Raw genomic sequence first — 27,564 nt, forward strand, 5'->3', positions numbered from 1 at the left:
ATCTCAAACAGCCTCCCGCTGCACTGCACCCGAGACATCGCGGCGTCCCTCACGCGGGGCTCAATGTCCATCTTGTAGGCGTTGAACGCTTGGTGGAAGATGGTCTTCATGATCTACGAGGAGAGCGTAAGAGACTTGAGAGCCTGGGTCTCTGCTTCAGGAAACCCATCATCCAGGCCAACAACACTGTGTTTCTCACCATGACTTTAACAACAAGCCAGGAGGGGCGCCTGGGTGGCTCAGTTGTTAAGCAGCTGCCTTCGGCTCAGGTCATGATCCCAGGGTCCTGGGATTGAGCCCCACATCAGGCTCTCTGCTCCGTAGGAAGCCTGCTTCTCCCTTTCCCACTCCCCCTGCTTGTGTTCCCTCTCTCACTGTGTCTCTCCTTGTCAAATAAATAAATAAAATCTTAAAAAAAAAAAACAAAAACAAGCCAGGAGACTAACGGAACTTCTCACAATTGGTGCTGGTGGAAGACAGGAAAGATAATTAAACCATTGTCTAAAATTTTGTTTGTGAAAGGTTAATAATAAGGAAAATGCTTAGGTACAATCCATATTTGGTTCTTAACCTGAGACCAGAAAAAAAAAATTACAACTCTATTTTGATCAACCTCTAAATGAAATTTAGCACTTCCTTCCATTGTGAAAGTAATCACAGTAGTACCCATGACTTTGTTTCCAATAAAAATGCTGGGTGTTTTCAAATGACATTATAGTTGTTGCAGAAATTTCAAGCATTGTTTATGCTTATCACTTCTCTGAAGTTAACCAAATTGTCAGAATTTATACCTTATACCCCTAGATCTTACATCATGCATTATTAAAGAAGCACATATATTCTACTCATGCATTTTTTGAAAATACATTGACAACTATATTTTATCATTTTCTTTGTTATTTCACACACTTTATCTTATGCATTTTTGAAAACATAATCCTGAGGAAGTTCCTGTAGTTTTCTCAGGCTGCGAAAGGACTCCCCGGTGCAAAAGATGTCCGGATTTTATGTAAATTTTATATCAATAGTTGGTTTCTGACATTTCTTCCTATAAAAGAATTATCCTGTGAAGTTTGTGTACTTTTTCTATCCTCATTATTGAGACGTGCTGAGACACAGAGAGGGTAGGCAAGTTTCCAAAGATCACATAGTTAAGTGGCAGAACTTGCCTCTGATATCAGGCCCCAACTCTTAAACCTAATGTTAAATGGCCTCTTAAGTTATGTTCCCTGCCCTTAAGGAATTCTGCTGAGACAGACAGATTTATTCTACCCGCTGAGACAGACAGATTTGTTCTACCCACTTTACTGCCTTCTGCATACAACTCCATTTCCTTCCCTACTTCCAACCCGAGGAAATTTTCTCCGTCTGTTATCACATCACACAAAAAATAAAGGTAGATGTATTTTCATTAAATGCTGATAGTATATTTTGAATGGTTTAATCTAAGACCCTTTTTGGCAGACCCTAGATGAAGAGGGCACCTAAGTTAACTCATCCTATGTATAGATTAATTTGGCCCCGAATTTTAAAGATTGTATGGATTAGCTGGGAGATATGCTGCACATGCCCATTAAATTTTGGGGTGACTGAGTTGAGAAATTTCCTCCTGTACACACCAATACACATTATTTCAGGAGGAAAAAAAAAACTCATCCACACCCAATAAAGAACCCATCTCTGTGTTATAGTGCCAAGAGCTAAAGCAGAAGGGGAAAAAAGGAACTGGGGAATGATCTGAAAACGCATCTAGAAGGGATATTAGCCTCAAAGACAGTGTCTTCTGTTAGCAAGTAAAAGGAACTTCCAAGGTGAAGCGTTTCTGCAGGTGCATTGGGATTCATGCTAGTATGGACACCGCGATACCTGCTAATTGCTATTCCCCTCCTTCTTGCTAAGAAAACCCTGCGTTTATCTGGCAGGAATGTGCACCACCCTGGGAAGTAGACCTACATCATCCAAGTTAATCAAGGCAACCCATTCTCTTTGCTAGTGATTGGTCAGGAGATAAGCATGTAACCCAGTTTTGGCCAATGAGATATTAGGGAAAGTCTTCTGAGAGTTTCTGGAAAGGTTTTTCCTCCTGGAAAGAGAAAAGCTCTGGAAAAGAGAGTTTGCATTCTCCTTGGAATTCTGTGGTGTAAAGACATGGTGTATGGAGTTGAGGCAGAGTGGCAGAGACACTATTGGGACACTAGAACTAGCAGGAAAGATGAACAGAAAAGCCTGGGTCTTGGATAACATTGCTGCATCACAGTAATCAGTATCCTTCTGCTTGGGGCCACTTTGGGACAGCTACACAATTTGTAGCAGCCAAGTGCACCCTAACAGATATGCACACTCGCTCCCTTGATGAACCCAAGATGGCCAGGAAAGATGGTCTTTTAATGCATGTGGTCTGCCTCTCCATGTTGGCAGCCAACCAACTGGCCTTGGAAGAGCGTGCCATTCCTGAACAGCAAACACACCAGGGTCGAGCATAACCCATGTCGGTAGAACGTGGCCAAGGGGAATGAGCATTAGTCTCTGACACCACCGATGCCCTAGATCTCTTTCAGCTCTCTGGAGTAACCAGGGTCTGGTTTGTCATGGCCACCAATAAGTCAAGGGCTGTTTCTCTTACTGTAGCCTTCTTTGCGATCGTGTGTACTAGGATGAGGAGGGAGTAGATGGAGAGGACTGAAATCTTCAGCATGGCCCATGCTGGCTGGCATGATCTGGCCCCTCTGGCTTGCCTCTCTCCAAACTCAGCTGCTGCCCCTCCACACTTTCTCTTTGCCCTATAACTACAGTGGTTTATGGCACCTAAATGCCTTCGTACATGCTGTTGTCTCTGAAAAAACTGTCCCCCATTCCTCCTGGCCTTAATTAAAACCTGAGCCTAGTCCCTCAAGACTCAGCACAAATAAAGGTTTCTCTAGGCAGCCTTCCCAGCCCTCCAGAATTTGTTCTAATTGTAGTTCATTTAATATCCTATATGTCTCCTGATAGTACTTACCTTAGTTTTAGTTAAAAAAAAAATGTTAAGTGAGTTACTCCTTTAATGTCTGTTACACCCAACAGAATGTTAATGACATGAAGCAGGAACTATGTCTTAGCCCTTCCAGTATCCCTAGAGCTTCGCATGGTGCCTGACACATAACAGGTGCTCAGTAAATACTTGCTGAGCAAATGACTGCTCTCCAAAGAGAAGTTAAAATAGTGCAGACACTCCATCACGTAGGATGCTCTCAGATGCAATTAATGAATCACAACTAGAAGCTGCTTACACAGTTAGGACAAAAATATCTCTGGTAACCAGAACGCCTGATTTGGAGTGTTTTGAGGGCTGGTAATTTAAGGACCCAGGTTCCTTTTATCTTTTCATTCTGCTGTTCCCTTCAGGGCATTGGCTCCTTTTCTTGCACCGGCTTCATTCATGGTTCAGTTTGCTGCCACAGTTCTAAAGTGAGAAGATAATACGCACAGGCAGAAAAATGGAACATCTCTTCCTTGGAGGGAAGTCTTCCAGGACACCCCTCCCTGGCCAGCATTGTGCCACATGCCCATCCTTGAATTAACCTTTGACTGGCAAGGGGGATGGCATTCTGATTATTGAGTTAGACCAAAGGAGAGTCACTCTGAGGCCGGGGGCGGGGGGGAGGAACCCAGTTGCATTGATTCCATGAACATAATCATGACAGTATGAGCAAGGAAGAAGCGGAGTGTGTGTGCCCGTATGGTGCTGACGCTCAGAGTGAGCAGAGAAGCTTTATAGGCATCCAAAAATGCCTGCCACCCACCCTCATGGTGCATTCATAGGAGGAAATTCATTAGAAGAAACACTGGCAACAAAATGCAGGGTGTAGCCAAGGAAGAAAAGTTTAATTCCAAAGAAAAAAAAATCACAATATGAAAATGCTCAGTAATGAATTCAGCACTTATAAAAGACCCTTTAAGCATCTCTCCCTCGTTAACAGTGGCTCCTAATTTATCCCTGCTCACCGTCAATACCTTTTTGGCTGATCTGACTGATAGGCAACTATAGTGATCTTCTAACAGTATAAGGCAAACACAATCAATGGAGATTGATTACAAAGCAGAATTGCAAATCTCTCCAAAAGTGTGAGCTTCCATGAAATTGATGCAGGTTATTTCAGAGATCTGCTTCAAGTGTAGGCAAAGGAACTCACAGAAGCACACTGGTTAACAACTGAGTTGAATAAAGGATGATAAGCACTAAAATATATATAGATATATTTGGATTAAAGGGCTAAAAAAAGGCTCCTGATAAAAATTCATGAAGTTCTTGAATATTATTTTTACCAATGAGACCTTCTTTATGTTCCTAATGTCCAAGTCAGTTGTGAAGGGCAAGGTCTATAATGCTATCATACAATGTGGCAGGAAAAATTAACCATCCCCTTCCCCCCAAATTAACATCTGACTCATTTTTCATTCTAAAATTCTGCAGAGTTGCTACTATGGCCTACATTTGGGCAAATATCACATAAAATGAACTTACTCTCATAATTTATAACTACAGCTTCCCCTCCATGGATAACACAGTTGTGGTTGCCTTTCAATGGGGCTTAAGGCCACATTTTAAGAGAGCAAATGATCTTGAAATAATTAGGACCTCCAGTATGCTAAAATGATGATTATGAAGATTCTCTAGAAACATTCTTTATGATATGATGCTAAGTATAAAAACATGGGGCACCAAAGATTATCCAAGATAACTGTAACCATGTAAAAATATTTATGTATTTGGATCAGAACTGAGGCAAAAATAAAAGTGGGCCCATATAGAGAAATTAAAGCTAATTCCTTTTCTCCCTTTTCCTTTTCCCCCCCAAATATATCTTATTCTTAATAATTTTTTTTGTTAACAATAAGCCCAGGAAAATAATCCAATATGCTTTTGATCTATTTAGTCAAGCACTGTAAGAGTGTTGTGTATTGATTAGGGACAGCCCTGACTTATGCTCCCAGGGCATGAAAGACAACCTCTAAGATGCCCCCAGGGACCCCCATCTCCTGGTATTCACATCCTTGAGTTATACCTGCCCTTGAATGTGGACTCAATTGACCGACTCTCTTCCAAAGAATGCAATATGGCAGAAGACATGGAAGGTCTCTTCCAAGATTAGGTCATAAAGACTGTGGCTTCCATCCTGGGTGTTTGGCCTCTCTCCCTCTTTGTTCACTCATGCTGAGGGAGGCCATGTTATGAGCTGCCTTACAGAGAGACCCAAGGGCAAAGATCTGCTATCTCCTGCCAAGAGCCTCATGAGGGAGCTCCATTCACACCCACATACACACACCCACACAAGGGCCCCAGTTAAGCCTTGGCAGGAGGGCAGACCTGGCCAACACCTTCACTACAGACTTAAAAGAGAGACGCTAAGCCAGAGGGAACCAGCTAAGCCACACCTAGATTCCTGACCCATAAGCACTGAGACATCAATGTTATTATTTACCAATACTGCGCCTGGAAACATTTTTTTTTTTTTTTAAATCTTTGGGGACAGAGTTACAGAACTGCTTTTTAGAAATCAATAAATGTCATTTATGTGTTTTTATATAATAGCAGTATTGATAGCAATCTTTATTTGAAAATAGACACACAAAGTGAAGTTTAAAGTATTCTAGAGTTTCTTAGATGATGAAAAACAAAGACTTCCCTACCACATTCTCTCTGTACTTACTGAGGGGCTGAGAGTATGGCGGAGAAATCTAACAACTTTGGAAGCAGAAGCTGGACATGCCAAAGCCATATATCGGTGGCGGAAGGTTCCATAGATTTTCAAGTGGAAACCTGGCTGTTCAACTGCCTGAGGCAAGCTCAGGGCTTCCTTCACTGGAGAGGCGACCTTGATCCCATAAGCAGAGAGATCCAGGTAGAGGTGTGGGCTCGAATTTCTGGTGTGGGCACCTGGAGGGAGAAGCAGGTTAGGGAGATTATGGAGAAAAACAATTACGACAACAGAGCTTTCTGGCTGATTCTGACCTCAGGCCTGGCATGGATTGACGCACAAGGTCATTGCTTATTATTTCAACAGCGTTGGCTGAGAGCCCAGTATGTGCTAGACATGGCGTTGGGCTCTGTATACCAAGATACAAAGGCTGCAGTCTCCAACTGTAAGTCTAGAGCCCAAACCAGAGTTAGAAGTATGGTGTAACAAAGTGGATAAAGCGTCAAGGTATGCCTGAGCTCCAATTCTCACTGCTTCTACCAACTGTGTGATCTTATGTGTTCATTTGCTAGGGCCGCCATAACAACATACCATAGACCGGGTGGCTTAAACAATAAAAATGTACTTTCTCACAATTCTAGAGGCTAGAAGTCTAAACTCAGGGCCCTGGCAGGGTTGGTGTCTACTGAGGCCTCTCTCCTTGACTTGCAGATGCTACCTTCTCACTGTGGCCTCACATGATTGCCTCTCAGTCTGTGTGCCTCATGTCTTAATCTCTTCTTATAAGGATACCAGTCCTACTGGATTAGGGCCACACATAGGACTCATTTTATCTTAATCACCTCTCTAAAGACTCTTTCTCCAAATACAGTCACATTCTGAGATACTGGCAGTTAGGACTTCAACATACGACTTTGGTGGTAGGGGACATACAATTCAGCCCATAAATCACTCATCTGCTCTGTGCTGAAAAAGTCAAAGACTGTCTGGGACTGAAAATCAACTTATAGTGAAAAAAGAGCAATCCTGCCACTAATCTAGCAGGGAGAGAAGACACAGATAAATGACTGCAAAATTCACAGGAAACATTTTCTCTCAAGATCAGGTAGCAGCTATAGGATGCCATACGATTGGGAACCATTGCTTTGGGGGCTGTATCTTCCCATGCCCACTTCTCAGAGTAGTACCTAGAAAATAGTAGGCACTCAATAAAGGCTCAATGAGTGAATGAATGTATGATTATAAATATACATAAAATATAGTATAGGTAGTTGGGTAATAATCAACAACTCCCACGATCCTTGAATATAACCTAGTTATTTAAATGCTTGTCTTCACAATGTTAAAATGGAGCAGATTTCTTGCTCAAATGGTACCAATGACTGTGTCTCTTCCAATTTTTTTTTTTAACCCACCAGTTAGCAGTCCTTGTTCTGCCTGAGCAATTAATAAAGTCAGGAGTTTTCTTCTCTCAATTATTTTATACTATCTTCGGGGCAGGGGGGGAATGAGCCTTTGGTGAAAGCACCAGAATGAGTTTGGGATGTGAGCAACAAAACCCTTCATCAACAGATGAACGAGTCAGCAGAATTTCTGTGACTCATGCCATCTCCTGCGTTACTGCAGTGCTTCTCAGACTCTAACGAGTACCAAAATCATCCAGAGGTCTCATCAAAACACAGAATGCTGGGAACCACTCTCCAGAGTATCTGATTGTGAGGCTCTGGAGTGGGCCCTGAGAATCGGCATCTCAACTGGTTCCTGGTCATGCCAATGCTGCTTGTCTAGGGAGCAAACGGTGAGAGCCAAGGAACTACACCAAGCTTTCTCAGCTCTGGCACTACTAACATGGGGCCCAGATAATCCTTGGGGGTAGGGTTGGTGCTGTTCTGTGCATCATAGGATATTTAGTAAATATCCCTGCCTTCTACCCCCCAGATGCCATAGCATATTCCCCTCCTAGTGTGACACCCAAAAATGTCTCCAGACATTACCAAATGGACCCAGGGTACAATCATCCCCCATTAAGAGCCACTGCTCTATAGCATTTTCTTCTACTGTTTGACTTTCAGATTCAACTGCTGATATGTACTTCCATCTCTGCATCCAGGGCGGCAGAGATGAAGTTTGAACAATGAAAGCTAATATTCATTCAATATGTAATAGATACCATGCATTGGCCAAGACTTTTGCATACATTATCTAACCAAATTCATACAATAAACATTGAAGTAGGTACTAAGATCAGTGACATTTTACATTTGAAGGAATTGAGGCACAGAGGAGTAAGGTAAACTATATTGTGTAACCATATGGATCAAGAACTGATTGTACAATATGTGTAAAAGCCTCTGGGGAAAGCGTTATCATCCCCATTTTAAGATGGGGAAATAAGCCTGGTTTCTGGACTAAGGCTTAGAGAAGCTGAGGAAATCATCTGGGTTGCACACCCAGTAAAGGGTGGAGCCGGTCTGGTTCTAGCCGGTCTGTTCTTCACCTTTACATACCTTTTTTGTTCTACCTTATCCACTTTGGGGGGAAAAACAGATGAGAACAAAGCTGAATATAATTGTTAATAAGGATTGGTTTGCTCTAGATTTCAGTCACCCATGGTAACCTTGAGTCCCTTTAAACTTGACAAAAGAGAAATTACTAGTCAAAACACTTGTCTGCAGAAAGACATTCCTTAGTTGGAAAGAGTTCTTGTAGTCAGATTTCTAGAGACTCCCTTTTTTTTCTGAGACGAATCAATATTCAGACACTATTACTAACTCAAGTCCAAAGTTTATTCCTATTTACTCAAATATCCTCCAATGTCCTTTCTCTGTCCTGTGAGCTCATCGAGGACACCACTTTCTATTTAGTTGTCATGTCTCCTTACGTCTTCTAGACTGAGTTTCCTTGCTTTTAATGACCTTGACCATTTTGAGGAATGCTAATCAGTTATTTTGTAGAATGTCCCTCAATTGGGATTTCTCTAATATCTTTCTTATAGTTAGTTTGGGGTAATGGGTGTTTAGGGAAAAGGCCACAGAGATAAAGTGCCATTCTCATCACGTCATCTCACAGGTACCTCCTACCACCATGACTTATTGCTGTTGACATTGACCTTAATCTCCTGGCTGAGGTCCCGGTTTCTCCACTGTAGTTACCCTCCCCTCCCCGCTTTGCCCTTTCCATACTGTTCTCTCTGGAAGGAAGTCACTGCGTGCAGCCCACACCTAAGGAATGGGAGAGATGCTCCACCTCCTTGAGGGCAGACTACATACAGACGTTATCTGGAATCACTCTGGGTATTTTTAAACATTCTTTTGTTTCCTTTCCAATTCCTTGTACATAATAAAGGTTTATGAAATGTTTTTGAGTGAAAAAATAAGGAAACATTATTAGAGCTAGCATTTTGTTCCACTTATTCATTTCTCCTAAACCAATAGTCTATAAGAGAACTTTTTCTCTGAACTACGGATGACTTGTGAGGCTATAAGCCTTCAAGGGCAGAAACCAGGCTTAGTTGTCTTTGTGGGATAAGGTCTGACAAACCGAAAATGTGGAGTCTGACATTTTAAAATTTGTATTTTTTTTTCTTGCATTTTTTTTCTTGATCAGTAATCAATTTTCTGGCTTTGAAATTGTACTATATTATATAAGCTACTACCATGGGGGATCCTGGGTAAAGGTTACATGGCAGGGGAAGGGGGTTGCAATCAGGAAAAAAAAAGTCTATAAATACTCCTGGGGCAGGGGATGATAATGGAAAGCAAAGCTGAGAAACACTCCTCCCAGATACGTTCAGTAGGTAATATAAGAGGACCAGTCTGAGAGCTTGGTAGAATACATGGCTAAAACAGGTGTCCAGGGAAAATCAGAGATCTGGTCCTGTTTGCCCATTTAAGAGATGAGGAGAGTAAGACCAAAAATGATTTGAGTCGACCTTGAGCCCTTCAGTGAATTTATGGCAGACCCAATACAAGAAATAGTAGCTTCCGAGGCCAAGATTATCTCTCCTTCCACTTATGTAAGGAGAGCATTTATCAGATTGCTGTTGTGCACCTTCTTTCCCGGTCATGCTCCCAACATTGATCAGACTTATCATATGGTTTCACTCATGTGTGGAACATAAGCAATAGCACGGAGGACCATAGGGGAAGGGAGGGGAAATCCAAAGGGGGAGAAATCAGAGAGGGAGATGAACCATGAGAGACTATGGACCTCGAGAAACAATCTGGGGGTTTCAGAAGGGAGGAGGATGGGGGAGGGGGTAACAGGGTGCTGGGTATTGAGGAGGGCACATGCTGTGATGAGCACTGGGTGTTATACTTAACTAATGAATCACTGAACACTGTACCAAAAGCTAATTATGTACTATACAGTGACTAACTGAACATAATAAAAAAATTAAAAAAAAAAAAAAAAAGAAGTACATACGCACCAGCCCAACTTGGCAAAAAGAAGCAACAGAATCCATCATGGCTCAGAGTTTGTGGCCAATTTCCGAGGGACTTGAAGCCCCATGATTTAGCTAAGCATTTGTTAAATGTGTAAGGGCTTTTTGAGCAGAAAGAAGGTCCTGAAAAGTTTGAGGTATGCACTGACTTGCTTTAAGAGACATTTTTATAGAAGTACTCCTAAAAGAGCAATCTTCCTTATACTCTAAAATTATGCAGAACAGAATTTTAAAATGCAGTTACACCTGATGAAAACCTATTACATTGATGTGATTACCAACGATTTTTGGAAGTTCTAAGTATGCATTTACAGGATCTGCTAACTGGAATGAAGACAATCATTAAGACTAATCAGTTACCTCTTTTACTTGTCATATTACAACTGCTATGCTAATAAACTCAAACAGTGAGCCATTAAAAAATTGTTCTTTTTTCCTTCTCTTTTGCCAGTGTACAAATCATGCAATAGAGCAAAGAGACATATAAGGACGGGGGAGAAAACTAGAATTCTGTAAATATACATTATAACTGAGCAAGCAGTACCTTATGACAAACATGCAGCATGTTCAATTAAATTAAATACAAGTGGAGGAGGCCCAGACATCCTTCAGCAGTAATCAGAATGGCACAAAGGCAGTCATCAGGGCTCATGTGCAGATCTGACTTTGGCAATGTAGAGTCTACAGGTCAAATTTGCAGCTGCCTGTTTGTAAAAAGTGTTTTGCGAGAACGCAGCCACGCCCACTTATTTACATATTGCCTGTGGCATTACAGATTCCCTTTTGGTAGGAGATAGTAGCCTCTTGTCTCCAGAGAAAGAGAATGTAATTAGATCCTTTGTGATTTGAGAATTTAAAAAGAAAAGTCTGCCCAGTTCAGAGGTGTGCATCCACCAGGGAAATGCAGAGGGGATGGGATCCCACTTGAAGGAGCTGGACACTGGAACCAGTCTGGCTGGGGGTTGGGGGTAGGGTGGGCCCCCTCAGTTGAGAACGGACACCCCGGGTGTGCTCAGAGGAACTCAGCGCTGGAGGAGGAGTTCTGCCCTCCCTGGAGGGGCCCCTGCTGGGGTCAGCTGGTCTGCTCAGTCCGTCTCACTAGCAGCTGAGACGCCCCCTCCATCAGGCTAGCCCTGCACACAACTTGAGCCACAGCAACCACAAGGACCAGTAAGAAACGGGGGGAAGAAACAGGCCACTTACAGCCCAATTCCCCTCTGCTTGGGGTTGTACAGGTTAACGAATCGCCTTCTGTTCCAGAGATGAAGCTAGAAATAGAGTCTTTTTCCTGTAAAATGAATGAAGCCCAGAGAACTCAGCTTTGTGTGGTCAAACACATGAAATCTTGAATGCCACCTCTCCTCTTCGGGAGACCCAGCAGGGAAAAAAAGGAAGCTCCTCAGCCAAAGAGCAGAGTTAAGGCTCTTGCAGTTCCAGAAACTGTGTAACCAGGAAGAAGGGGAAAGGGCTGAGCTGCTGACCGCGTGCAGGCTTCTCTCGGGTTTTTTTTCCAACACCAAGCCAACTCTCCAACACCAACTGGGTACCCAACAGTTCCACTCAATTCTGACACTAACCTCCCAGAATTCACATAGACTCCACAGCTCAAAGGTCAGTCCCATTAGACTGATCCCACTTGAGACGACACCAGCCACAAACAGGGTGCCCAGGCTGCCCACACTTCTTCCTGACCCATGACCCCCTCTTCAACATTTGCTGCAACAACTCACAGAAATTCTGGGAAACACTTTACTTAGGTTTACCAGTGTTAAATTAATTGAACGAGGAAGCCATTACACTGAGGTGACTCTAAAACCTTGGTGGCTTTAGGTGAACAAACCAAAAACGAAGCCAGTAACCGCCTCAAGGTTAGGAAATCAAAATGCTAAGGACAACCAATCACAAACGGCCAACGAGGTTTTAAATTGTAGCCAATCAATAATAGCCTTACTTTGCTTCCAGCTTTGCTCTACAAAGGCCTCTCCTGCCGAGCTCCTGTTGGGAGTGCTCCTAAGCACGCCTGTTTTGGTGTTTCCTGATTCAAATCACTTTTGCTCAAATAAAGTCTTAAAATTGTTAATGTGCCTCACTTTACCTTTTAATCGTTCTGGCGTCAGAGAAGGAATCCAAGGAGACCCCCGACATCCCCCAGGAGCAGGGGCAACCAGGTGAGGGTACCTGCTGGGTCCCTTAGGTTCGCTGCTCTGCCTGCCCCAGGAGGTAGTGGGCACGTCCTACTTGGAGCCTTTTGTGTTACGAACTTTCAGACCATTTGAGCGTTTTTTGTTTTTTTTTTTTCCCCATACGGTCCGCAAACCAGCCGAGAGTCAGACTGGGTCTGACTCAGAACCTGGCTAGGTCCGGTATCAGACTGGTTCCGACTTAGAAACCGGATGAGTCCGGGGTCAGACTGGTTCCGGGTTCGACTGGTTCCGACTTAGAAACCGGATGGGTCCGGGGTCAGACTGGTTCCGGGGTTGGACTGGTTCGGACTTAGAAACCGGATGGGTCCGGGTTAAGACTGGTTCCGGGTCGGACTGGTTCCGACTTAGAAACCGGATGGGTCCGGGGTCGGACTGGTTCCAGGGTCGGACTGGTTCCGGTTAGAAACTGGCGTGGGTCTGGAGGCAGACTGGTTCCAACTACTCCAACTGGACTGGGTGCAGTGTGAGTCCTCAGGTAATAAAATTTTGTTTTAAGGCTGAACAAACAGGTTAACCTTACCGAAGATAATCTTGAGTTACAAGTAGCCACAATGGAGAGGTTTTAACCTATATAAGCTTACCCATTTACAGAGTTCCTTGGAGAAAAAGGGGTCTCGATCAGGCACTCGATCTAAAGGGAAGGGGAAATTATTTGTTTCTTACTCTGTAGTTTCTGGTGAGCAGGATGAGACCCTGCTGGGACACCCCACTCGCTCTGGAGCCTGAAGGCAGTGTCCTTGGAAAACTGGCAGAATAAGGCAAAGCGTAAGAATTCTTAGGAAAAACAGGGATCGGTGCCTGGTCGAGAGAGGAAGGTAAAAGTCCATGTTTTCGCTTCCTTACCAAATTCCCATTGGCAGGAAAAAAACATTGGTTCTCGATCCTTTCTATCTCCAGCACAACTCTTGCTGTCTCGTTTGTCTCATTTTGTGTCCTGAGAATTTGGCTTGACAACCGCCAGCTTGGAGGCCCCCAAAATACGGCTGGATAGAACGTGGGCTGTACCCCGTTTATGGCTGCAGTTCTACCAACTGTTGCTAGCTCTCGAGGGGGTTGTCTCAATCTTTCTTTCGATTTTCTTTGGTAGTGGCTCTGGATCTTGGGTGGGCAGTATCCTTTGCATCTTCTTTGGGGATCTTCTCTTATATCCTTTGGGGACCTTCTCTTGCCAGGAACATTTACTGTTTGTCCCAAGTGAAACTGACAATATATTCGAAAGGATGTTTGGTTTTGTTGTTGTTGTTGTTTTTAAGTAGCTCTATGGTCAGAAGTTGGCCAAATTGAAAGCTGATATTCAGAGCCTAGAGAGAGGAACTTTTTTTAGGCCTTCTCCCCTAAGCTAAAATGAAACTGTGTACCCAGAGGGAAAGAAAAGCATCCTGAAGCCTTTGTGGAAGGATTTACCGAAACATTCCAAAGAAACATAGCTCTAAGTCTAGAATATAGGACTTTTTAAAGTATTTCTTTTTTTAAAAAATTATTTATTTATTATTTTTTAAAGATTTTATTTATTTATTTGACAGAGACAGAGAGAGCAGGAACACAAGCAGGGGGAGTGGCAGAAGGAGAAGCAGGCTTCCCGAAGAACAGGGAGCGGGATGCAGGGCTCGATCCCAGGACCCTGGGATCATGACGTGAGCCGAAGGCAGACGCTTGAAGTCTTAAAGCCACCCAGGCGCCCCTCTTTTTTTTTTTTTTTATTTAATTTAATATTTATTTATTTATTTATTTTAAGTTAGCTCTACACCCAACCTGAGGCTTAAACTCATGACCCGGATACCATGAGTCACATGGTCCACTAACTGAGCCAGCCGGGCACCCCTAGAACATGGGATCTTTTGATTTCCATCTTAGTTGAAGAACTTCTCCCTGATATAAAGCAAATGGAGGAAAATGTAGTTGGATAGGTAGGTCAGTATCTTGATAGGATATCATTCAGGTTGGAACCCAGTGCTGTGAGGAATTAAAAATAACTGCTTGTCTTACAAATCCAGTCTTTACAAGAACAGAAATGTGGATGTAGAAACAATTTAAAGCCCACCTATCCTCTTTACCAATCCCCAGACCTCTCCAGTTCATCTCAAAAGACTTGCAAATATTGTAAAAGATTTGGATTTAGGAAACGAAAGCCCTTTGTGAGAAACTTTTATCTTTTCTCTGTGCCTTTGAGGTATCAGTGTTGTACCTTGTCTTCTCCAGGAACCCAGAGCCAGCTCTTGAAATGCAAACTTCAGGGAGGTAATTCTTGTCAGGAAAAAACAAACAAAACAAAAAAAACCCTATTTGGGAAATAAGATGGATGAAAAACCTTAAAAGTCTTTCCCACAATTATTAGTAAAAGCTTTAACCATCTGAGCAGGTAACCTTAACTTACTTAATCTGTCAGAAACACAGTTTGAATCCAATTGTTCTTTTATAAACTAGTGAGTTGTGCATTACTCTACTTGTATCCTGGCTAAAATTTTAAAATGAAAGTGATAAGATCTCTGAGTTTGTATACATTTATGTGTGTTTATGTATATATATATTATAGATATGTGATACTTTCCTACCCCTGGACGGCGTTACCAAAATTGATTTGTAAAGAGCTCTGTTACATTGGCTTAAAGACAAATAAGCATTTATGTAAATTAAGTATACTCTCAAATATAGAAGGGAACCCAAGTGGTTTTCAATTTCATGTGATCTAGGATACTCGGAAAATAAAACCTAGTTTAAATTTGTTGATTTAATTAAAACAGGCATATCTCTAAAGTTATCAGCATTGATATAATACTTTTATTCCATCTAGTTTAATGAAAGTCAGATTATCTCCATTACAAAACTTGTCAGCAAAAAAGATAAGATGATGGTTAGCTGGTTAATGTCTCATGAAATTTTTATGCATAATCTAAGAATAGTTGTTAAGAACAAGTAAATAGATATAAGTAAGATAAAAGTTCATAAATAAACTTTTCACCAGTAATGAGGCTTTATGGTATGTCTTCATAAAAATAGTTTCCAAAGCCCTTTTGGTAACTTGAAACCTTAAAAGTTATACTGAGATAAGCTAAATTATGGATATTAATGAATATCTAGATCATTTCCCAGAAAGATAAAACACTGAAACATTAATTACTGAACATGGTTTATTACCCTGGGCTTCCTTTTACAGAGGAACTGAAGATACTTGGGCCTACTAGTAAACATGGGTAGTTATGTGCCACATTGAAAAATTTACTAGGAGGAAGAATATACTTCTAGAAATTGTGAAATGTATTTATAAATTTGCCAATCCACAGAATGCTAGTGTAACAGTCCACCATTGCTTATTTCTTAATTTTCACCAGGAATTAAGGATTCTAAGGGCAAAAATTCTAATCAATATATTGATTCAAACTACTTAGGAAAAAAAAAAGGTGAAAAGAAACAACTGTATACAAAAAATCGGTAAGAAAAGTAGAATGAGTGATTGTTCCAGAATGAGAAAGAGGAAAAAAACCCAGACAAAATCAGGATGGATGTGAAAAAGTCGTAGAAGGTTTATGGGAGAGGAATCTTGGAAACAGAATTTTATGTGTGACCACACTGATTAAAATGGGAATGTGGTTGTTTAAGTTTTTAAAGAATGAGTTTTAATTATCAGAAGTATACTTATGCAAAATTAGAATTTGGTCTTCTTTTTATTAAAAGGACAAAGTTGTCTTGGAGTATTGGTCTGCGCTTGGTAAAAAATTGTGAAAGGCTTTTTGTGTTTTTGTGGTTTTTTTTATCTTTTGGGTAATCTACCTGGAAAGCAAACATGTTGTGTGTCACCAAAATAATTTACTGTGCTTCACATTATTTTTATTGGTTCTTTGATTACATAAGAAAACCCAGTCTTGGGGTGCGTGGATGGCTCAGTCTGTTAAGCATCCAACTCTTGATTTCAGCTCAGGTCATGATCTCAGGGTCATGAGATTGAGCCCCACATCACACTCATTCAGCACGGAGTCTACTTGAGATTCTCTCTCCACCTGTCCCTCTGCCCTTCCCCCCACACACTCTCTCCCTCTCTCTCATAAGTAAATAAATAAAATCTCAGAAAACCCAGTTTTCTCAATATTAAAAGAGCTAAATTTTGTTCACAACTGTGTAACCTTCTATATTCACCTTTAAAATCTTCTATTGTCATGTTGGTGAAATAGATAAATATATTTCGTAGTGATCTGAGATCCTATTTAGGCCAATGTTCACATCTTTTGACATTTTGGCAACTTCCCCAAATCGAATTCGAAATGGAGTCTTTTTGACCTAAAAGTAACTTTGAGATTTGAGGGTCCCTGGACACATCTTACAGAATTTGTCTCTAATCTTGTAAAAGAAAGATGTTAAACTAATTAGGTGTGGTAAATTATAAGGGATGCCTTGTCAAATAAGAAATGATGATAAACATTCTTAGGTTATATGTGAATGGATGTATGTCACTAATATAGGTATCCCAGAAATGGTTTAAAGTTTCTAGACATTTGTCAGTACTCATTGTCCAATTATCCTAGATTATTTGTATGCCACAAAAATAATGACATCTCCTTATCAAATGTACTCTCATCAGATCTTTAACCATGGCCATGGTTTTCTTTTTTTAGTTTTTTTGTACAGACAGTTAATTTTTTGATGCTTTTGCAAGGGTGCTTCATCTTCAGAGAGATTCATGGAAAGGACTCTGACCAGCACTCTAGCATACAGGTTTCTGATAACTTTAAGACCTAAAACTGAACTGGGTAGGAATTTTCAGAATGAATGGAAAAACTGGATTCAAGCAGAACAAGAACTAATAAGATGGGATTGAATGAACTGATGAGGATGCTTATCACTTTTTTACAAGTTTTTCTTTGAAACATTGCTGGCTCCTTAATATTTTATTTTTGTAGAGACCAAAGGAAGTATAGTTACTAAGGTGCATTTTGTGATGACTGAGACCTCCAAACATGGTCTCAAGGACTTCTATTAATATAAGTTTGGAAGCCAGATGTACACCCCCCAACATCTTTGGACTGTTTAAACTCCTGTGGTTCTTTGAAACTTGTGAGGTTGGAAAAGCAAGGCTTCAAGTGGGAACCTTTGAGATAAGGCAGGTCGGCCCAAGTAATTCATTTTTACAATGAAAAGTTGGCTCTTTTTATCCTGGTTGAAGGCTGACATGCCCACCATCTCTCAGTTTGGACCACTCTGGTTAATGGCTAATGTGTGTAAGATAACTGATCAGTTCCTGGAGGAGTGGGTAATGGATTCTCTGACCAGTTTTGTTTGAGATGATCCATGTTCGCCCAAAGACTGAGCATTCTGGGTTGATGCCAAGTCATGTTCATTGCATCGTTAGCACAGATTGATTGGAGAAGTCACAGTCCCTAACACTCCCCATGCTGATGACTCAGCCTGTGGAGTTGCCATCGTGCCGTCAGGTGGGAAGATCACCTGGGCAAATATCCTGGAAGCCACCTGGTTGAGTGCTCTTTGTAAATAGGGTCTCAGAGGCAGAACAGACTTGTCTGTGGACCATAAATGAACTAATAATCAACCTGTCAGCTTAGTATTGAATAAGTGGGAAAAACAATGTGAAAGACCCTCTATGGCTTACCTGTCTCTGGTCCAGTCTTGTGATGGTGGCATTAGCTCCATAAGCATTGCAGGATTCCACCACGTAATCTGGACTGAGCCCCAGCACAGAGCAGGTCTCCCCGTGGGAGCCATCAGCCACCGCAATGATTTTGGGCCAGTCTGGTACCACCACCTTCCTCATAAAGTTATCTGTAAACTAAGACACAAAGATGGGCTGATGAAGAACAGAGCACGCACTGACACATACAACGACATGGATGTTTTCTGTTGATGAACGAGGCAGTGACAAGCAAACAGACTTGGCTGTTCTGTTTGTTGCTGCTAAATTATTAACAATTTTATTATTCACAATAATGGTATTAACTCTTAGAATTTTAACTGCAGTTTTGTAACTATTTCTTATCCTAGGCATGCGCTAAGAGTTTTCCATGTATGCTTGCATTCAGCCTCAACAATTCTATGAGGTGGGCATTATTATTAGGTCCATTTTATAGATGAGAAAAATGAGGATTGGAGAAGTGAAGTAATTGTCTGATATCAAAGAGCTCATAAGTGTCGGGGTCCTAACTGAACATAGATATCTTGTTTTAAAGCCCATGTTTTTTGCCATTGCTTTGGTAGGTGCTAGAGATGTGGAAAGGAATAAAACACAGTGTCTGCCCTCAGACCTAGAAGGTTAGATAATCATTTGCAGAAATAATTGTCAGAGAAGAATGTAATCTTTTGCCCATTTTAAAGTTGGGTTGTCTTTTATTGTTGAATTGTAAAGGGCTCTACATATATCCTAGATACAAATCAGATACATGATTTGCAAATATGTTATCCCATTCTCTTGATTGCTTTTGATTTTTTTGGTGGTGTCCTTTGAAGCACAGACGTTTTCATTTTGATAAAGTGTGATTTGTCAATTTTTTTCTCTTGTTGGTTGAGCCGTTGCCTAATCCAAAGTCACAAAGATTTACACCTATGATTTCTTCTAACAGTTTTATAGTTTTAGCTCTTACATTTAGATATTGGACGCTTTTTGAGTTGACTTTGGTATATGGTGTGAGGAAAGGTTCTAAACTGAGTCTGATGCGTACAGCTATCCAATTGTCCCAGCATCATTTATTAAAAAGATTATTTTTCCCCATTAAATGATCTTGGCCCCCTTGTCAAAAATCAATTGCCCATAAATACACAAGTTTATTGTTGGACTCTCAATTTTATTCCATTGATCTATATCTATCCTTATGCCAGGATCACACTGCCTTTATTACTCTAGCTTTGTAGTAACTTTTAAATTTGGGGTATGTGAATTCTCCAGTTTTTTTTTTCTTTTTCCAGATTGTTTTATCTACTCTGGTTCCATACATTTCCATATGAATTTTAGGATCAGCTTGTCAATTTCTATATGTCTTATGTCTTTTTCTTCTGCCAAGGAGTCAGCTTGGATTTGATCCTGATAGCATTGATTCTCTGGATCAATTTGTGGATTCTGGGAAGGCCTCACTCTGTGACAAACCCTATGCTAAGCATTTCACTGGCTTTATATCATTGCATCCTCAAGGAACCTAATGATATGGGTACAGTTACCATGCCCATTTTATACATGGAGACAATGAGGCTTTTAGAGTTGTCAGAAGTCAAGTCTCTTGAGAAATAGATTCAGAGACAAGATTTTCATGCAGCAGGTTTATTGGGGAGTGTCCTCAGGATTAACATTTGGAGGGCCAGAGGGAAGCTGTGTTGGGTGGAGAGAGTAGTTGAAATGGGATGCAGTTATAACAGAGGTCTCAGCTGATCCCATGGGAAGACCAAGGGCCCAGAACTGAGTCAAGGGGCCTCTTCTTTGTCTCTCATCATCAATGTAGGCTGCCCCAGGAGAGGCATGACCTTGGGTGAAACACCTCCCTCCAGTCAAGGACAACTCATCAGGAGGGACTCCTGTAGCAACCAGGAGCAAACACTTCCAGCAACTGGGAGAATGAGCACCTGCATCCTAGAAGGTGGATGTGGGCTACCCCACAGCATTTACGACAAGGCAGTTATCGCTTGTCCTAAGTCATGCAAAGAGTAAATGGCAAAGGGTAACATCTGAGCACTGTCAGTCTCACTCCAGGCTCCTTACTCTTAACACTCACACTAAATTCACTCATTTGCAGAAATTCAGTTAGTGTTGGAATTACCCAAAACATCCCTTGCTGTGGACTGAATGTATGTGTCCCCCCCAAATTCATATGTTGAAGTCATAACCTCCAAGGGTGGGGCCTTTGGGAGGTAATTGAGTCATGAGGGCAGAGTCTTCATGAACGTGACTAGTGTCCTTATAAAAGAGACCGCAGAGTTATCTAGCCCCTTCCATTGTATGAGGCTACAGCAGGAAGTCAGCAGTCTGCAGTCCAGAAGAGGGTTCTCACCAGAACCCAACCATAGTGGCACTCTGATCTTAGACTTCTAGCCTCCAGAAGTGTGAGCAGTACATCTCTGCTGTTTATAAGCCACTCAATCTATGGTATTTTGTTATAGTAGCTCAAATGGCCTAAGACATCCCTGAATTACATCCTCAGCTACACTTGTTCCCAACATCGAACTTGTGACTTTTGAAGTGTCTTAGTTTAAGGTCTTGGGGAGGAAATCTTACACTGGGGTCTCAAGACTCCAGAGTTTTAAAAATAAACTCTGTGAAATGGAGCTAAAGCTTCCCCTTATTAACTCTGCTTAGTGAGAAGTGTGGATGCTGTCTTGGTGGTCTGGGCTTACAGAGGTGGAGTCTTTCTGATGGCCATCCCGGGCTCCTCAGCTCACCTCACTTCCAGAAGAGGAGCCTGTAAACACTCTCTTTCCCAACAGTTGATCTGTGAAATTCAAGGAGTCTTTGGAGCAATTTAATAAGGACTCATCTTTCCTTGATTGTCAGCATGGCAAGCCTACAGATCTTGTACTCTGGGAGCTTTAAGTTGCTTGCTTTTTTTTTTTTTTTTTTTTTTTTAAGATTTTATTTATTTATTTGAGACAGAGAGAATGAGAGAGAGAGAGAGCACATGAGAGGGGGGAGGGTCAGAGGGAGAAGCAGGCTCCCTGCCGAGCAGGGAGCCCGATGCGGGACTCGATCCAGGGACTCCAGGATCATGACCTGAGCCGAAGGCAGTCGCTTAACCAACTGAGCCACCCAGGTGCCCTTTAAGTTGTTTTTGAGGGCACAGCTGAGTCTCCACAATCAATGCAGTTTGACCATTTGCTCTTGTTTTGTCAGAAGTCCATAATGGGTTGACAAACATCTGATATATGGCTACAAAATTTAGACTTAGAGTTTCAATGGGTTGAAACAGAGGATTCTAAACTGGAGTTTACGAGGCCCCTGAAACTGGGTGCCATGTGGCTGGTGTATGTGCATACATGCGTTTTATGGGAGGAGGGCTCAAGCTTCCCTGATGGACTTCATAACCCCCCCCAAAATACAGGACCATTGGTTTAAAAAAACCCAAGCCATTTTTCCCCCTTTTTTGTCACTCATATATCCATTTCTTGATTTTTCGTGGTCTTGCTGAAGGTTGGTCTTGAGTTGATACTCATTCTGGAACTCTGGTGGTCATGCAGATAACAAAATGGAAAATTGCAATCCTTCATAGCACCACGCATCTGGCAATTAAACCATACACCAGTGGCCCAACTCTGGTCTTTTCTGCTCATCTGAGAGTTGGGCATTGTGCTTTTGCCTTGTTTTAAAATACCTGTTTGTGTTTTAATCTATCCTGCAAATATTTCCATAATGTATTATACCAGGATATATGCAGAGTCTACGTGATGTACAGAAAAATAAAAGTGACTCTAATCTCAATAGGCCCTTAGTCTGTTTGAGACTTAAATAGAAGGAGGGGGAAGTGAACATCTATTGAGCATTTTCATTTTTTCAGGCTCCTAAAAGCATATATTATCCTATTTGCATCTCAACAATCTGAGATTGCTGTTGTCCATTCCCTCAACTGACATTTTTTTCTTAAAGATTTTAACAACTGACAAATTTTTTTTTTTTTTTTTTAAACCAGAAGACTAGGGGCGCCTGGGTGGCTCAGTCGGTTAAGCGTCTGCCTTCAGCTCAGGTTATGATCGTGGGGTCCTGGGATGGAGTCCTGCATCGGGCTCCCTGCTCAGTGGGGAGCCTGCTTCTCCCTCTGCCCCTCTCCCCAACGCATGTTCTCTCTCTTTCAAATAAAATGTTAGGAAAAGAAAATAACATAAGACTAAGGCTCAGGGAATTTGGGGAATTTATTCTTGGTCACATAGAAAATAAATGGTGAAGTATTTTTAAGAAGTACAAGTACATGGGTGCACTTGTTAATACAGTGGAACGCTTTCTCATTCCCCCCTTACAGGATTCTCAGTTGGTGGTCAAGGAAGACCCTAGAAGTTCCTTTTAACTTTAAGCATGGGAGACAAGGACTGTTCCTATCCCCGCAAGAACAATATCAGAAGAGGATGAGGGAGAGAAGACAGAGCTGAAAGAGGGGCTCCCCACTTTCCCCCTTTCTCCCATCCCATTTATTTGACAGGAAAGGCCAACTCTAAGTAGCATGGAATAATTTCAGAGTTGAAAGATCTGGGAAGAACACTCTAGATAGGCTTCCTTTTTTCTGGGAAGGAAAGTGAAGCTGGGAGAAAGGGACTAACTATCAATGCCACTCAAATGATTTAATAGTTAAAGTATTTCATCCCATCATCTTCTCAGTCTGCCTTCCCATGTTGACATATGTCCAAAGCATATTTCTGCCCCTGCTGCCTCTGTAGTCCTAGACTTTCAAGGCTAACACTATGATTGCATGATTATTTGCTGTGTAATAAGCACACATGCTATGTTTGTGGGAATAAAATTACTACCTTCTACGTATGTTTCACTTATTGGATTATACTAGAAGCACCCCAAAGGTGCATGGTCTGGAGAGGGAGACCTCAGAACAGGGCTACCGCATAACTCAGTGTGAGGAAACAAACCAGTGCTAACTAAATATCTACTTTGTGCTATACATGGTACTTGACACATCCACACATCTCATTCCATTTAATGGTCAATAATAATCTTTAGAGCTCGGTACAAGTATATCTAATTTTTAGTAGAGGACACTGAGTATTGAGAGGTTAAGAAATTTGCCTGATTTCATCTGGTAATTAGTCATTGGTGGAGCCCATATGCAAATTCAGGTTGGCTAATTCCTACTGTTTTCCTCTACATCAGGCTGTCTTTCAGTGCTTGTCACAGCAGGTGAGCACACAGGATTTGGGATCTGAGCATGTTGCTGCAGGGGAGCTGAAAATGTTCTTCAGGGGTCTGGCTTTTATTTTGGCCTCCTTGGGGAAACCAGCAGATACCCAGGGTGGAGTATGTGTAGGGGGTATGGGTGTTATCTTCTCTGCAGTTGGGAAAATATGCTTACAATGGGATGACACAAACAAAGAAGAACAAGAATAGCCAACATCATTGCATACTTACAGATCTCTGCTAAGGAACCTATGGATGTTGTCTGATTCAGTTCTCACAATGACCCATAGAGGTAGATACAGATCTACAGGTGAGAAAATGAGCCTTGTAGAAGTTAACTTACCCCAGTCAATTGAGCAAGTTTTTGAGTTAACTAGGAAGTTAAGAACCTTACTTTGTACATAGTTCTTACTGACCTCAGAACCCTAATTACTTTGTTGCATTGCATCTAATATCAAGAGTGATTATTCATTCTGTACCCAGCAACCCAACAACTACTAAACCACAGAAATCTTTTATTTCTGGGCAGTTCAGTTAAGTAAGTTTTATTGCCTAATGTCAGACCTCTTTTATTTAGAGAGCTGCCAACCTGAGATAACCTCCCTCTTTAGTTTGTTGGTGGTTATTCATTCATTGGGGCTGCTGTTAATTTTAATTACTTGTTTGACCTTTGGCCGCTATAAAGTTCATCTGATTAAAAAATATTTTCTTAACATAGAAAATTGCCAACAAATACCAAAAGCACTAGGTCAACCAAGCCAGACATGCTTGAATAAATAACCACAGAGCTTATAAAATGTCTGCCTGTGCCCTTGACATTTGTAAAGAGACATTTATGACTCCAACACAATCTTTGCTATCATTAGGTTATTGCTAACATACCAATCTTAACTTGACCATCAGCTTTGATTTTTCCACTGGCAAGAATAGCTTAAGCGTTTCACATTTTTTGCATTACTGGTACTATACAGATCTCACCCCACTTAAGATACACACATACACACACACCTATATATACTTTCTCAACAAAAGAGGCTAACACAATATAAACACTTAGTACTCTAAAATACGGAAAGGCAACAGAAACCTTCTGTAGTGGACAAGGAGAGGGGGCTTCAAAGATAGCTGAAAGAATGTAAATTAAGCATAAAAGAGGATTTCCTCTTTGTTGGAAATTGGAGAAATCCAGTGAAGTTGGAGAGTCATTATTTGCCAAGAGTATCCTTCTTGGAAGATGCTTGTAAATAGGGTCAGTTTCTTTGGCAGTTCTTGGATTCAGGGAGAGACTCTTGGATTTTTAAGTTTTCCTTCCTTATGTTCTTTACTTAAATCTCTTGACTGGGCGCTTATTCTTTTGTGGTGGTATCCAGATTGCTAGGCAGAAGTTACTTGGTAGAAAATATTTGAAAGAATTGAAAGGAGGGAAGTATAGATATGACATTTTGCTTCTGGTCAGAGTTTTCCTATAAAATTTGTACATATGAAGACTGTTTTTGCTCCACAGTTCTGAGATTGAATCTTCATAGTCATAACCTTCTCCCTACGTTGTAATCTGGGATGAAAGCTGATCTCTGGGCACTGGATCCGTGTTACTGGCAAGTGAAAAAGTTCCTGTTTTGTTTTTTTTTTTTAAGATTTTATTTACTTATTTGACAGAGAGAGAGATCACAAGTAGGCAGACAGGCGGGCAGGCAGAGAGAGAAGCAGGCTCCCTGCTGATCACGGAGCCCGACGTGGGGCTCGATCCCAGGACCCTGGGATCATGACCTGAGCCAAAGGCAGACGCTTAACCAACTAAGCCACCCAGGCACCCCTGGCAAGTGAAAAAGTTCTTAAGACTTGGTCTCTGCTTCACGTTATTTTTCTTTCTCTTCACCCATCCCCTTTCTTTGAAATGGTAGATGCACTCTAGCTGTTAAAAATGTCTATTTTTTTCTACAAAATGGGCCGCAACTTAAATCAGTGGAAATCTTGGTTATTGAAATATTAAGCTTTCAAGTGAGTCTGTGGGCTTAACTGTAGAAATTGTTTGACAAGCACAAAAATACCAAAACAAGTTGGTCCATTAAGTCCACTTACATACGTAAAACATTTTTCTCAATTTAAAAGTAATATATATGTTCATTTTAGAAAGTGTGTAAAATAGGGAAAACGCAAAGAAGAAAATAAAATTCACCCATAAAATCCTATCATCCAGAAGTAACAGCTTATTAACAACTTAATGCATTCCTTTTCAATCTTGTGTGTTTACTAATGGCTACGTGTCTAAAAATCTACAATAATGTCTGCTCTGTTGTAAACTTAATAAATATTTGTCGTATGTGAACAAGATGATTTATGTGACCAGGGTCTGTTTTGTTTTTGATTACTGTGAATGTTCTGTCAGTTACAGCTATAAACAACATTAATCTGTTGTAAGTTATTCCTGCTTGGTACCTGATTTCCTTTGGGTATTTGACCTTGAGAGCCTGCTCTCTAGACTTATCTACATAAATATGATGGTACATGTTGAGAGTGCTAATAGATTAATTAGATAATATAGCCATATGTTAATGTTAATTTAAATTTTAATCTGTAGTATGCCCCCAGAAGCGAGTGGCAACAGGGGGTATTAGAACACAGAGCCTGAAGCCATGCAAATACAGATTCTGATCCTGACTCTGCAACTGCCAACCGGCATGTCCTTAACAAATTACTTAATCTCTTTGAGCCTTAATTTCCCCATGGCTAAAATGACCGTAAAAACCCACATCATATGATTATTGTGAGATGAAAAATATGTACAAAGAGAAAGAAATCACTAAATAAATTTGAATTAACCCACAGTGGGACCCAGAAAATTTGTTTAAGAAACCATGACTTATCTAATGCCATGTAAGTTTGTATAAGTGAAAAAGCCATACTGTTATAAGGCTAAACAGTAGCCTGGATTTTTCCCCCCAAATGATGCCTTGCTAAAAGATGACAATTATGAGTGTTCACTCCTAAAAGGGAAACCCCAGGGCTGACAGGCTGGCTAAATCTACACCTTGGAAAATTACCTTCATTTTAATCCTCTTGTTTTTTGAGTACTCAGGAAATTTATTTTCTCAGAGCCACGTGATATTTGATTTTTGTGCGTTTGCTTCTAAAAAGATGAGGGCCCTTTTCTCTCTGGTTCTTGGATGTCAGTTTACAGCTGGTGATAATTTTCATTTTCTAAGCCTCTCCTATTGTACAGTGCCCTTCTACCTACACTGTCTCATAAAATGTCACAAAAACTTACAATGTAGTAGTAGTAGTATTCCACTTCGTAGACATTCTCGAATGTTACCTGCATTTTACAGATGAGGAAGCCAATTGCTTGCTCTCTGTCAAAAAGCTGGTTTGATAACAAGGCAAATAGAGAACACAGTCATGTCCGTGAGTTGTCGCTGGCCCCCTGTCGTCAGTGAGTGTTGGGGGTAGAGAGGCTAAGTCAAAGGCGATATATTTTCCCAGGCCGGCCTCACCTTGGTGCCCAGGAGAAGGCAGAAGCCAGGCCGCTGGCCCTTCTTCTCCAGGAGGCTGAGCAGGTGCTCCTGGAAGACGCCGACCCTGGTGAAAAAGTGGCCATTGCGCCAGCAGCCCTCCACGTTGTCGAAGTCCACTCCCAGCGGCCTGAGGAAGCGGATCGCTGCGGGGGTCCAGCGCAATCTGCTGCGGGCGCGCCAGCAGCGGGCCCCGCGCGCGCGCGTCCTGCACGGTCAGCTTCAGCACCCGGCCGGAGCGGACAGCGACGAGCGCGGCCGCTAGCCCAGCGGCCCGGCGCCCACCACCAGCACAGGCACGCGGGCGCGCCGCCGCCGCAGCCGGTCCGCGGGCACCTTGACCGCCCGCAGCAGCAGCACGGCCAGCAGCGTGCCCAGCGCCGCGTCCAGCGCCAGCGCCTCGGTGCCGCCGTCGGGCCCTGTAGTCCCCGCGCCCATCGCCCCGCGCCTCCTTCCCAAGCCCGGCGCTTGGGTGGGGGGGATCCTGCTCTGCTGCAGCCACTCCCCGCGAGCAGGGCCCCACCCCTCCGGTCTCTCGGGCTCCTGGGGGTGTCAGCAGGCAGACGTCCCAAACACGTAAATAGTTCCAGAAGTGGTTGGGGCTAAGTATACCCCTTCATCGGGCTCGGGGCTCTGTCACCCTTGGAGTCTGTCCTTTTGAGGTCACTTCTTGAGACCTTTTAAAGCTCCGTCGTTGTACCCCTACTGTATTTCATATTACATTTGTCGTGGTTTGTAATTATGTTCTTTTGGTAACTATTTAATGCTGGTCTCCTATATGTTTTTGTTCTTCACGGTAGGAACAGTTCTTAGCACAACGTGCCATTTGTCTAACCCGAATAATATACCAAATGTAATAATAATGTTACAGGCTACCTGTGAGGCTTCTTCCAAGCGGGCCACGATCTGTTTT

At 41.9% G+C, this 27,564-nt stretch overlaps 1 long non-coding RNA gene across 1 annotated transcript; it reads right to left on the reverse strand.

Moving 5' to 3' along the window:
- Positions 1-5,702: 5,702 nt before the first annotated feature.
- Positions 5,703-26,871, reverse strand: LOC116623077. The gene is made up of 3 exons (XR_004297671.1): positions 26,634-26,871; positions 17,926-18,102; positions 5,703-5,917 (listed from the first exon to the last, which is right to left on the reverse strand). It is a non-coding gene; the product is annotated as an uncharacterized LOC116623077 (long non-coding RNA).
- Positions 26,872-27,564: the final 693 nt, after the last annotated feature.

Source organism: Phoca vitulina, unplaced genomic scaffold (genome assembly GCF_004348235.1).
Source record: "Phoca vitulina isolate PV1807 unplaced genomic scaffold, GSC_HSeal_1.0 scaffold56, whole genome shotgun sequence".
NCBI classification, from domain to species: domain Eukaryota; kingdom Metazoa; phylum Chordata; class Mammalia; order Carnivora; family Phocidae; genus Phoca; species Phoca vitulina.